We start from the raw sequence: 14,315 nt of genomic DNA, 5'->3' as shown, positions 1-14,315 counted from the left end.
GCAAATAATACAAGTTGAAGTTCATATACATATATGTAAACAACACTCTTTTATACAACTCTGTTATCATTGTAGTATATGCTCTGACACATTATTGACCTGAGATGTACATGCCACTACCAACCGGTGGCAAGATGTGGCTCCTATTTTATACTGTGCTGTGCTATTCAGGCATCCTTCCCTAACCGAATTTCATGATGCTTGTTGGTGCAGTATTCATACTACTTTTAGAAGAGTTGAGTGAAGAACAGCTATAGCATACTGGTAAGTTGAAAAATTTTATTCAGCTATGTTGTTTCAATATTTTAATAGTTCACACTTTTCTAACAATTATGCATGACATAAAAGAGATTAATAAGAAAGATACATACGACATATTTCAAAATGTACAGGGATTGCAATCACTGGCTTCAATTAAACTAAATGAGAGCTGTAACTATTGTCATTTACACATTCTGCAGACAAAGCAATTGCTGGATGTCACAACATAATAATAGTAGCTGTTCAAATACTAAGTAACAGTTGAGCTTGCACTCTTCGTGGATTTGCCCCTCTGCAAAGGATCAGTGGTTAGGGCACTTGATCGCTGTGCCCAAGGATGCAAGTTCAAACACAGGACATGACTGCTGCTTTTCATTGGAGATGAAAAGCAAGGCACCCGTGTACTGCATGACACCAGTGCACTTTGAAGAACCCCAGGGGGTTGAAATGACACGGAGCTGTTAACTGGTATACGTCTACCATTGTGGATATTGCGCATTAAATAATGCAGTGCATTTTACAAGGCGTGATTTCAGTTAACAAGGTATCACTTCATTTTAATAGAGATAAAAAATTTGTTAATCCATGCAGAGTATCAAATTTGATATTTGTCGGACAATTGAACTAACCAGAATCCATGTGTGAGATTGTGCATGAAGATGCCAATGTATGCTTTATAGTCATATTTTAGCATATAGCTAAAATGAATAATATTCCCCAGGGAAATAAAATGGGCACCCAGTCAAATACAGCAGATCCTATCACAACAGGCTGAACAAACCCAACTTTCCTGCCTTTGCAATTGTTTTGCTTATTGCACAGAATGTTTTGCCAGGGCTAATACATGCTTTATTTGTTCATTTCTGTGGTGCAGGTCACTTGCTACAGGAGTTTGTTGGATGAAGACTCTATAACCGGCAAATGATGATATTCAATCTGCATCAATTGCTTCACCTCGTAGCAGCTATTAGAAACTTTGGATATCTGTGGGGACATAGTGTTTTTGTTTTTGAGAATGGGAGTGGCAGGCTCATTAAAATGATAACTGGTGCAAAATGGGTGCCAAATAAGGTGGCGGAGAAGCTGATAATGCTACAACAGCTGTAGCTCAACACTTCATTCTTTTGAGAGATAAGTGAAAGACCTCATTATTGCCATGCTAGCTAATCCACTTACTGCTACAGCTACACACATATTGATGGAGCATGTCTTCTTGGTCATGCCAACTGCACACCTAGCCTGTCAGCAGAGGCCATCATTTTGATGGTACTAGTACTATTTTTCTTTGTAAGAAACTGGTTTACATTGATAGTACACACAGGCTGCGAAGACACATTACTGAGTGCTTTTTGTCTCTTCTGACTGCTCTGTCAATATTGAAATTGAATGATATTGCAGCATCATGCCTTCTCATTGAATTTCCAGCTGATGACACAGCATATATGTATGTGATTTGCCAAACCTTATTGAGCGGGATTAAGATTTAATACTTTGCTTGTACTCTCAGTTTGGCTTATAGGGTTTAACATCCCAAAGTGACTTAGTCTATGAGAGATGCTGCCATGATGGGTTATGGCAATGTTTAAACATCGTTGCTCTTAAGAAACACTGACGTAAAGAACGACACGAAAGACAAGAGCACAAACTATCAACTGAAATTTTATTGTGATGAACACACAGATATAGCATTACACATACCAACATCACAAAAATCGACAAGTCAGCAAAGTAGCTATCGTCTCAAGGGTGAACGTGACATCTCCTTCACAAAAAAATATGCACGCTCTCATGCGGTCGTGCATATGTGGGGCAAACGGGAAGATGCCTTAAATAAAGGCTCAGAGAGCACAGGTACAACTGTAACCAAATTAGTGTATCTGGAAGTCTGGTGCCACACTGCGCTAGATGCAAAGATTGTGCACCATTTTTCAATGAGACGACAGTTCTTCTGAAATCTAAAGACAAGCTAACAAGGGAACTGTGGGAGGCCCACTGTATCGAATCCGGGAATGGGACATGTGTAAGCGACCCTTTGGTCTCTCTATCGAAAAAAGAAAGGGAATTCTTGGGAAAATAAAGAAAAGGAGACAAATGGTTTTTTTTCTTTTTTTTTGTGAAGGAGATATCACATTCACCCTTGAGACAATAGCTACTTTGCTGTCGATTTTTGTGATGTTGTTATGTGTAATGCTATATATGTATGTTCATCGCAATAAAATTTCAGTTGATAGTTTGCACTTTTGTGTTTCACATCGTTCTTTACGTCAGTTGTTCTTAAGCACAACAATGTTTGAACATGTCAGTCACCAACTAGCCCAACTAGAAACCCTCTTGATGGTTATGGCAATTTCAATCATCTGTGGTTTTTTTTTTAAATGTGCAGTGGAATTGTACAGTAGACAGGCACCATTCTTTTCACCTCCATTGAAAAGCAACCACTGTGGCTAGGATTGAATTCGTCTTTGGGTTTATATCAAGCCCTGTAAGCACTGAGCCATCATAGTGAGCATATGCTTTGTACAGTGCACTCTGACTAGATTATGATGAAATGTCACTCAGTATGGCCCACAATTTTTAAGACGCAGCTACTGTTAATAAACGTGGGAGTGCAGTGATGGCAAAACTTTGCTGCTAGCTGCTAACAGAATATTTTCAGTGTCTTGCTGTTTTGTATTAAGGTGCATTTAACTACTCTAAAGTTCAAGCTGGTTACTGTTTTCTTGAGCATGTTGTAAATCACATTGTCATTATACTCTACAGGGTACAGGGTGCTTCTAACTGTAGCTAAATACCAGCTGCTGCTTTCTCTTTACTTGTACCCAGCAATAAATATGCCATAGATATTTTGAAGTAGTGCCTGCAAAATGAAGGTTATACACTTAGCTAAACAAAACTACACTTAAGCAAGTAAATTAGGTCTACTAGAAGAAATAGGGGGCATGAGGGATTGGCAGGATGCTGGTACACAATGCTATTGCCTTGCAGGCTAAGCAAAGATTCACATAGCTTTCCTATTTATGAAGTTATTGTCTGATATCAATGCTCTAATTCAAAAAGCAGATGCCTCCAGGTCAATAATAAGCTTCCAAAGAAAGTCATGCAGCACCTTAGCATCAAGTTGTGCCACAGGTAGAATGTGTGTGTCTGTTTGAAGAACCCCTGGAGCATGAATATGTGGACGGCTTTCGCAGGGCTTCACAACTAAATAGCAGCCAAGCCAGCTTTGCGATCAAAATTTGCTTCAAGTTGCATTTCATCTATCATTAAAGTTGCTGTTTGTTCATGCTCTGTATGTGTTCAGAACCCCCTTCACTTAAGAAAGTTAGATTCCTGTTTTATGTAGCCGGACTTGTGTTTTGTGATAACATCCAGAGCCATTCTGACTGTATTGGTGTGAGACAACCTGCCTTCAAACGAACTTTTCAAAAACTTATGAACGTGAGATGAAACTGTGAATTGACTTGCAAAAGATAAAGAACCTGGGGGGCATCAGAGTATTGTTTAAAACAAGATTGACTTTGTTTTTGAAGAATTTTAGCACCTCCAAAATGCAAAATGCTCATCACTCACTTAATCCAGTAAAGTTGCTACCAAATAATAGCATTGCACATATTAACTGCTGCACGTTATTAGCGCTAAATTCTTCATTTTTCCAGACGCAATATGTGGAACGCCCTGCCAAACACCATCGTATCATGTACTGATTGTAAATCATTCAGGGTAAAACTGAACGACCAACTTTTGTGAAGGCATTGATGGTGACGTCGGCGGAATTGTGGGCGCGCGGGGGGGGGGTGGGGGGGCAGGAGACAGCGCTTACATTGTCTTGCCTTTTTTCGCGTGTTTAATACTTCATGCATATAACATAGATTTATATAACAGTTTCGGCATCATTTACTTATGGTATGTTGTTATTTTTACTTTTCATATTGTTCCGTTTAACCCGGCCATGCACTATTTCTCTCGTTTCTGTTTTCTTGTTGTTCCAATGTTTTCCCGTTCTTGCTCGCATTGCATATTAAGTTTGCTCCCCCCTTATGTAATGCCCTCAGGGGAAAATAAATGAAATTAAATTGCAGAAGATGAACCCTTTCAGAAGGCTCACATGCATGCTGATATTCTTGTGAACCTCTATTAAAACACATGTAGCACTGTTTTCAAATCCCTTCGGTCACTCAGCTTTTCAGGCTCAAGCAACTCATCACAATTGCGCAGCGTCACCAAAAAAACGCTTCTAAGCAAACATCGGCAATGACACAATCACCCGCGAACGGATTGCGGAGAAGAATGAATAGTACCGTGCTATTGTTTTCTTCCGAAGTTCGCGGTTGTTTTCGGTACATATCCGTGCGTTCAATGAACGCTGATAACATGCAAAGTGATAGCGGCCAAGGCGTGGCGATCGTTCATGCTACCGATCGACTGCAGTGCGTCTGCAACTGCTATTACCGCCGCGCGAGCCATTTTTTGGTGCGTCTTAATTGTCACCGCGAGCCATAGCTAGTCTTTACATGGCTTATACATATACGTATGATTCTCTCAATAAATGTATAAAAAGTGAGCGAAACAGCCTCATTAATTATTTGCAACGACTGCGTTCGGGACACGTGGCTCAAGCGAGTAGCTGTGGTGAAGTCCGTTTCTTCCGCATTTGCCGGCCTGTACAGCGAGGTTTCCGCTTACGCGGAACGGAGTATCCGCATCAACCGTACGCACTCCGTAGTTACCGCATCATGTCAGTGAGGAATCCGTATGCTCCGCACACATCCGTCCGCAATCGCCGTACAAGCTCCGTACACTCTATTAGAACATCCGTATCAATCGCATGACGTCTATATGCTCTCCGCACACGACCATCCGCATCCGCAGCATGAAATCCGTAAGTTCCGCAAGGACTTCCGTAACGAACGTATGAAATCCGCTTGTTTTCTGTAAGTGTGATGCGAAAAACGTACGGAATCCACAACATTTTCTGTACTGCTGCAATAGGGGGGCTTGCCATGCTCGCAGTCTATGCGAAAAGCTGCCATTTTTTCTTTTTTTTTACCACCGTGTGAAACTAAAATGGCAAACTCGACAGTCTTCCGACTTTTCATTTTTGAGGGATTGCATCTAGAAAGTGCACACATCGTATTCGGTCCTTTCCCCAGGTAAACATACGATGCTGCGCTTAGTTCCTGCGCGCAGAAAACGGTCATTTATTCGATCAACTTGCGGCAACGTTTTCTTTCTCGGCAATGAAAAAGCTGTCTTCTAATCACTAATTTAATGTCACATGATCGTGCTACGACCACGCGGTTTTGTTTTGTATGCGCGTTCTCACTGACAACTGGATTTGTACAAGATGTTAAGTAGATCCAGGGAGGTAATCGGCGTCCACTACAGGCATATTGGGTCGTGAGTGCTAGCCGGCTTCCTGGCCAACATGGCACGCGGCCGACTGTGGGCAGCCAAATGCCCGAGCAACCGTTGCCAAACAGGTCGGCGTTCAGTCGGGGTTACAAGCTCGGGCCATGGCTGCTGGCCGACTTCTGCCCTACCTAATACATGGCCGGCCATGGGCCACCCATTGACCGAGCTACCGTGGCAAACAGGTCGGCGTTCAGTCGGGGTTACAAGCTCGGGCCATGGATGCTGGCCGACTTCTGCCCTACCTAATACATGGCCGGCCATGGGCCACCCATTGACCGAGCTACCGTGGCCGGATTGGTCGGCGTTCAGTTGGGTGCCTGAGCTTGGGCCTTGGTTGATGGCCGACTTCCGTCCTACCTGGTACATGGCCAACCATGGGCCGTCATTCGACCGAGCACCGAATGCCGGCAGGTCGGCTGCCGACCAGCTGCCGATGACCGGCCATAGGTCGGCAGTCGGCCAATGCTGTCTGGGTTGGTGGCCTCTTTCCAAACAGTCCACAGCTGACGTCTGTAGATTGCACTTTGCTGTCACAGCTAGCACTTGGGGAAAGATGCCTTTCAGAAGCCTTCTTTGAGCCCTTGCAAGCCCAGCAGGAAGAAATACCCACTCCTTCTCCAGTTACTGTACACATGGAACATTGCTACGCTCAGAAAGAACTTACAGAGGACAAAGCTAGCACCTCCAGCAGCCAGCTTCTGATGGATGTAAAGCACGACACCTTTGAGCCAGCAGAATTTCAAGAACAGGCACGTGTGTCTAGTGGCAAACTGTCTTCAACAATGGCTCCATGCAGAAGTACCGATGAGGTATGTTCAGGTACCTTTTGCATCTCATTCAATTTGCTATAGTCAGTTCGACACAAGAAATGCTATTATGCTATTAAAAAGCAACTTAGTATGTTGTGATGCTGTTCCTTATTGATACAGCTAAAAATATCAGCAGAGAATGAGTATTTACTTCTACTTAAATAATATGCAGGACCATGAAGATGCGTGCCACGCCCTGGAGCTGGCTATGCGACAAGTTCCCTCCATAGCCAACCCGAGCCCCTGGTGAAGGACTTGGCTACCGCAGTCAGCGGTGTCACTACCAGCAGCGGAACCTACGCGCTGATGCTTCGGCTAAAGGCAGCACCACGAGTGACCAGACGAAGTGGGAGAAAAATCAAGGTTCAGCCAATGAGCCTGCCCCGACGACGACCTGGGCTCACAAGACGTTCAAAGCGTGTTCCTGCTGGTCGGCCACCTCAAACAAATGCAGCCAAGAAGGGAAAACGTGGCCATAAGCTCAGCGAAAATGTGCGTGGCAATGTGCCAAGTGCAAGGCTACATTAGATTCATAGTTCAGCAAGTGGTCAGCTTCATAACTTGTTTCACTGAAAAAGACACATGAAGTACAAAAACAAACATGCATCACACATTCTTCGTCTTAACTTTGCTAAAACGTGCAGTTTTTAAATCTTATGCTGAGGAATTCAGGCACAGAAAGGAAATAGGTGACAAACACATGTATGAAAAGTGTGTATGTCTTTTACTTCATCTTAATCTTAATTCATGTTCTGAAGGTGAAGAATGCATGATCTGTGGTATCTGTTTTTGTTCTGCATGTGTCCTTTTAAGTACAACTATTTACGCAGCACACCATTTATAGACATCAAATTCATGATCACCTTGCAATGCTAAACCTTCTTTCAAAAGGGTCAAAAGCTGGGCGAATTGGTACGGATCATTTTTTGTGACACCACAAGAATGAGGACTGAGGACTACAACAAGAGTTGACAGGTCATTACTAGTATGTGCAACCTTGGATCCACGTTTTGCCTTTCAAAACAGAGGAAAGCTAAGCACCATAATACTTGCATCATAAAGTAAGCCAAAAGGACCAGGGATTATATTTTATCCGATATCCCATTCCAAACACCGAGGGTATGGCAGTACAGTCCAGCCCATATATAACGAACTTGATCGTCACGCGGCATTTATTCCTTGTATCCAAAGTTTGTAGTAAGTGGACCAACTATAATACGGGCAAAAAGAGCAAACGAGACGAAAGTTAACTTTATTTTTGAAAACAGTCCGTGATGCATGTCTGCTTCTTCAAAGCTGATCGCATCATTGCCGTTTCTAATTTTTCCAGCGCGGTATTATGTTCATCGCCAAGGCCTCTGCTGCACACGAGTTCCTTAATCGACGCGATGTAACCGATTGCGGTTGAAGCGTTCACAGCAACCGGGGGTAGAGCAGCATCCTCGTCATCGTCCTCGTCGGTCTCTGGGCAGTCAGGAAGGGCTCGTACTTCACGCACAATAGCTTCGTCAGTGCATGGCTCTGCAATGTCGGCGTCGCCATCAGCAGAAACGAAATCGTCCCAGGCAACGTCAGGTCCAGCCAGTTGCGTGTCAACAACGCGTTGCCACAAGTCCTCGTGCGACCGGCCTTCCGGTGGGTGATCTATGGCGTCCTCGGTGCCTGGGCCCATAAAACTCGCCTTGCGGAAGTAATTTGCTATGCACTCCGCGGTGAGTTCCATCCACGCCGCTTTGAACATCTCCACGGTGGCAAGCAAGCTGATGCGAACTGGCATGGCAGCATCAATCGCGATCAACAAGCATTGGATGACGCGCTGCCGGTAGCACACCTTGAACACATGAATGATGCCCATATCCAGCGGCTGATTTTTGCAGGTTGCATTGGGAAGCAAGAAGAGCACTGTCACCGTACTAAAGGAAGGCTGCACATGATGAGCCGCACAGTTATCCAGCACGAGCAGGACCTTCCTATTTTTTCGTGCCATGTCGTGGTCGAACTGAACAAGCCACTCGGCAAATAAGTCACGACTCCTCCAGGCTTTTGTATTGTTCCTGTAGAGTACGGGCACTTAGCTTCCAAAGCATCGCGGCTTACGTGACTTGCCAATGACAAAAGGCAGCCGCCGGTCACTGCCTTCGATATTGACACACAGAAGAATGGTTATGCGCAACTTGCTGTTCTTCCCTCCTGCGCACTTGTCGCCTTTCAAGGCATGCGTTTTAGATGGCAACATCTGATAAAACAACGCAGTCTCGTCGGCATTGTAAACGTCCCGTGGAGCATAGCTCGGGATTGTTGGGAGGTTGTCGGAAAGCCACGCATCGACGTCCTCGTTGTTCGCACACGCGGCCTCGCCGACGACCGCCTTGAAAACAATTCCGTGGCGAGCCTTAAACCGGTGAAGCCATCCATTGCCTGGGCTGAAATCGGGAAAGTCCAAAAGGAAGGCGAAGTCATTAGCCTTGGAGACATCAGCGGTCCACTGATCGGAACGTTGCGAGACCGGGCGCCAGCGAACCACTTCAGCAGTGCGTCCTCAACGTCCGCGTAGGTCGCCTTCCGAAGGCGCTTTCTAGTCGTCGAATCGGCATTCATGGTAGCACCAAGAATCTTTTCCTTGCCCTTAGCAATGGTTGAAATGGTCGATTTCGACAGTCCGTACTTCTTGACCAGTTCGCAGTTTTTTGCACCTTGAGCAAGTTCAATAGCAATGGCCATCTTCGTTGCGATGGCCATTTTTCCTTTAAGCACCTGAAGAGGTCGGCGTACAGTCCTTCATCGCACCAGGCGCAAGTCAAGTCCTTGGGCTCGCGTATTGAGGCAGCCTTCAACTCCCCGATCTGGGAAAGGCACGGAGGCGGCAACGATGTCAACGCAGTGCCATCGCACAGAAAGAATCGACGGCGCAATGCCCTCAGCGCGGGGTGGCAACGGAGCAACAAATGGAGAACCGGTTTGAGCCGGTAGAGCAGACGCTTGACTTTCCGTATTGGCCGACGCAGATCACGTGGATGCATCACAGCGACGCGGGCGGCGCCACGTTCTCTTTGTCACCGCGCGCGCGCGCTTTTTCGTTTTCATTTTTCAACGCGCGCTTATTCTTTTTTTACTTTATTTTACCCGCAAAGGAGCGCCGGGAGATGCTTTGTGCGCTCTGTGTTCGCGTTGTGTCTGGGGAACACGAAATGCGCGAAATTCGCCTGCCACGGGTTCGCAGTCTATTGAAACTGCGCCAAACACCGCCGGCTCGGTAAACTACGGGGGCCCGACAGCTTCGCGTTCGCTCTAACCGAGTGTTGAGGCCACAACAGTTCGTTCTATATGAGAGATTGTGCCATTGCCCCAATATATATTTTGACGCTAGCATCGCCCTCGTTCGTAATAAGCGAGCTTCGGTATATCTGCGGCTGTTATAGTAGGCTGGACTGTAGTAGTATTTGGGATTTAACATGAAGGATCATATGGCCTATTATATAGGATGCCATAGCGCAGGGCTCGAGATTGCTTTAGACCTGGAGCACTGATATTGAGGTGAAGAAGACTTGAGGGGTTTTGGGGAGAGATGACGACACTGAAGTGCATGCGGTCAACTGGGCGACCATACTATATCCTCTAGTGTGCTATATAAAGCAGACTGGGTTAACTGGGCAGCGATATCAAGGCATAGCAGCAGAATGAGTCTGTTGGCACCATAAGATTTTGGTGGAGGCTGCAATTCAATCCCTGTACTCCACACTAGTCCTCCACAGCGGTTGCCGCATTGGACCCATCAACATATCTATTCCTGCCATCCCAGACACTCTTCTTCAATGGCCCAGCAAACTGTCGTCATGGTCCAGCCCCGCGACCCTGGACCATTCTGTAGCACTGACAACAGCGTCGACGTAGACGACTGGCTCGAACCTATATGAGCATGCCAGCGTGAATTATCGGTGGAATGCCACTCTGATAGTAGCCAACCTTCTCTTCTTTTTGACTGGCACAGCACACAAGTGGTATATCACACATGAACCAGAACTAAGTTCATAGAGAGTTTGTAGCAAAAGATGCATGACCTGTTTGGTAAGCCCTCGCCACCAAGAAAGACCAGACATCAAGCACACAAACAGCCACAGAGCCATAGGTTGCCTGCACACAAAATGTTATTGTTTTGTGTCACAATGTTTACAAGGGCATGAACTGAAGAAGGCAAAATCGGCCATGTCCTCAAAGGTATTGCAACGATTTCTTCAATCTTCTACTATGTAAAGACTTAGCAACCGTCGATGCCTAGTTGCATATCTGTCGGCTCTTTGAACAAGGTAAATTTCGTCGAATATCGCCTTTTTTTAACCAGCTGCCGATCGCCACTGCTACTTCCACCTGCGCTGATCGAACGACTTTAAGGCAGCCGGCTGCACCAGATAACTTCACCCGCATCATGCGCCAAGAATTAGAGGCACTGGCACCGGTAGTTCCCACTGCTCTTCCATTACCCTCCTTGCTACAGTTTCCTTGCTCAAAGAAGTCGTCCACCAAGAGGTTGCTAACATAGAGATCTCCACAGGCCACATTATGGACAAACACTGCACTATTCCGGAACCTCCTGGTATTGCTACTACCACTCCCCAGAATGGTTTCCACCCGCGATAAGGCTGTAATCATGCAGCCATATGCTTTTTATGTCATTGTGTGGGACACATCTCCCGCCACTGACATACCATACCGCAAGCCGTTGGCACTCAGTACCCTGCTTGTTCAGCAATCGGTATGATTTTACCCATCATGCCAATATGCATCGCATTTTCCGTCTCAAGCACCCGACCAAGTTCCTCCCACACCGACCCGAAGTCGCTTTCCCCGCAACCCCGCCGCTCCCGCCCTCCTGTTCCTCGCCGCAGCTCGTCGCTTTCCTACACCAGCCACTTCACAGGAAACTAGGAAATGCAGCTCCCGGAGGTGACGCTGCATTCTTGACCCGGACTGAAAATCCTCTACCGACCTCTGCTTTACCAAGTAACTTGATCGTTATTTTTGAGGACATTGTTTCAGTTCCTGCCATTGTTCTCACTTGTGCCCAGGTATCTGTTCTGAGCTCCTCTTTTCGCCGTCACTTAAAGAAAGTTATGACCCTAGCAACGACATCCACCGTAAGCGTAGCCAACGGCAGTTTTGCTGCTGTAGCCGGCATGCGTATTGCTCGTGTAAGTGCTGCCGATCACCATACTTCTGTTCCTTTGCCTGTTCTGCACAGCTGTCCTCAAAACATAATTCTCGGGCTCAACATTTTATCTGCTCATTCCACCCTCATTGACTGTTCTGCTGGTCTTCAGCGCCTCGATTCGCCTATCTGTTCTGACGACCTATCTTGCCAACTTCGCTCCACCACATTCGATCGTCTGCCACCGGAAGCTGCCGTCTATGTCCCTGTAGTGCCCAATCTAGCCATTCCTGATTATCTTGTCTGCTCTGTCACTGATGTCGCTCTGCAACGTAATGCTGCACTTCCCCATCTCATCCATCAAAATCAAGCCACTCTGCCTATCCTGAACTTTAGCTTATCGCCACAGGTTCTCCCCAAAGGCATTGCACTTGCTGACCTGTCCTCACTGAGCGATATGCACAGTCTCTGTTCTCAAGCACGAGTCTAACTCTGGAGTTCCTAGTGCCCCTGCCCAGCCCAGATCTGGTATTATCCCCAGGATGACTGCGCAAGATCTACCACACGATCTCGCACATGATCTGCAGAAGCTTCTGCTTGCTGACAGCTACATTTTCAACATTGGTTGCCGTGCGGTGGGTCAGACAAAAGCAGTGCCCATATTGTGTGTCCCATTCAGAACACCAGGTAATTCAAAGCTAGGTCGGTAAGATGCTTGCCAATTACATCATCGAACCTTCGAGTAGCCCTTCATGTAGCACCTCCTGTGGTGCTTCTCAAAAAGAAAGACAACACACGGGCGTTTTTATGTTGACTATCGCCGCCTCAACAAGATAACCAAGAAAGATGGCTATCCTCTCCCTCGAATAGATGATGTCTTCTACTGCTTACACAGAGCCAAGTACTTTTATCAAATGATCTATGTTCGGGCCACTGGCAGATTATTGTTGACAAACGTGACCAAGGGAAAACAGTGTTCATCACACCTGATGGCCTCTACCAGTTCAAGGTAATGCCGTTCGTCCTTTGTAATGATCCGATGATATAACTCATTGCTCTAGGGTTTCAAATGGATAAGCTGTCTGTGTTATTTAGACGTTGCCATTGTTTTTTCGTCCACTTTTGAAAGCCACCTAGATTGTCTTTCTACAATTCTTGCAAATTTCTGTCGAGCTGGCCTTCAGCTCAATGCCAAGAAATGCAGCTCCGGCCACAGTGAAATTAAGATTCATGGTCACCCGTTTAATGCTGACGGCATCCAGAACAAGCCAGACAAAGTCCAAACAGTCAGTTCATTCCAAGCTCCTAGTTCTGCGCTTGAAGTCTAAAGTTTCATCAGTTTGTGCTCCCAGTTTCGTCGGCTTGTGCCAAATTTTGTAGTCATGGCCCATCCTCTCACCAACCTGTAGAAGAAGAACGTTCCCTTATGCTGGGGCCCGGACCAGGCGGACGCTTCCTCAGCACTTAATGCCGCACTCATCATGCTACCAGTCTTAGCCTATTTCTGCTCGTCCGCTCTGACAAAACTTTGCACTGACGAAAGTGGCCATGGTATTGAAGAAATCCTTGCTGAGCGACAGAGTGGCCACAATCGAGTTATCACTTATGCAAGTCATCTCCTACCCGATCCAGAACCAAATGATTCAATTAACGAGTTTAATGCATTTCTCTCGTGTGGGCTGTTGCCAAATTTCATACCTACTTATTTGGCCAACATTTTACCGTTATTACAGACCACCATGCACTTAGTCGGCTTTCTTCTCTTGAAGACCCTACTGGCCATCTTGGATGCTAAGCGATACGACTCCAGGAGTACACCTTCTCGATAATTTATAAATCAGGTTGACATCATCATGATGCCGACTGCTCACATTCCCTTCCAACTTCCCATAACCCTATCCTAATTCCTATTTCCCATTACCCTACAAACCATCCCTTCCGCTACTTCCCAGGGAAGATACGTGGGGTCTCCCCGAGCCCGCTTCCTCGGCTGTGGGTCGCTTTAGTAGCACCTCCCCCTTTTATTTAATAACTTCTAACCAAAAACTTTTGTCTCATTGACCTATTCATTTATTTTTCGAATTGCGGAACTTTCTCTCCCCGCGATACATTAGTGGTGTGGGCGGAGTCTGACTTTGGACTCCATCTTACCTTATGTTTGTTTGTTCCATTATCCAGTTGCTTCCCCTCCTTCGTCTGAGTGTAGAGTTGACAACTGCGTTCTTTAAATTTCTGAGTTTCTGCATCAGGAAACAAATCGATTGCTGCTACTGTAGAATATACAACGCGCTACGCCATCACCCGAGCGATAGCAACAAGCTGATGCAACAGGCAACACCGACTTCCTGCTGAATGACATCATACTGCGTCATGGCGCTCCCCGACAGCTGATGATCGACTATGATCTCTGCTTCCTGGCAAAAGTGGCAAACGAAATCCTTCATTCATGCTCTGTCTATCATAAATTCAGTACTGCTTACCCCTCCTGGGCCAACAGCTTCATGGAACGCCTCAACCGCAGGCTCATGGAAGATGCTTCCACAAAAAATGCTCGACGTTCAACAACCAATGTGCAACTTGAAATGAGCTGTATTAATCACTTTAGATTTATGATAAAATGCTATCCGACAGTCGATATTACGAAGCTCACACTCTGCAGCTACAAAATACCCCACCTTTCCGCACCCCAC

The 14,315-nt window shown here is 46.0% G+C and overlaps 1 pseudogene; it reads left to right on the top strand.

The window, feature by feature from the left end:
* The window catches only part of LOC146170931 (uncharacterized), a 57,012-nt pseudogene extending 50,280 nt beyond the window's left edge, over positions 1–6,732 (top strand).
* Positions 6,733–14,315: the final 7,583 nt, after the last annotated feature.

Source organism: Amblyomma maculatum, unplaced genomic scaffold, assembly GCF_055883805.1.
Source record: "Amblyomma maculatum isolate TAMU_Amacu unplaced genomic scaffold, ASM5588380v1 scaffold_27, whole genome shotgun sequence".
NCBI lineage: Eukaryota > Metazoa > Arthropoda > Arachnida > Ixodida > Ixodidae > Amblyomma > Amblyomma maculatum.
This window is presented reverse-complemented; position numbering and strand designations above follow the sequence as displayed.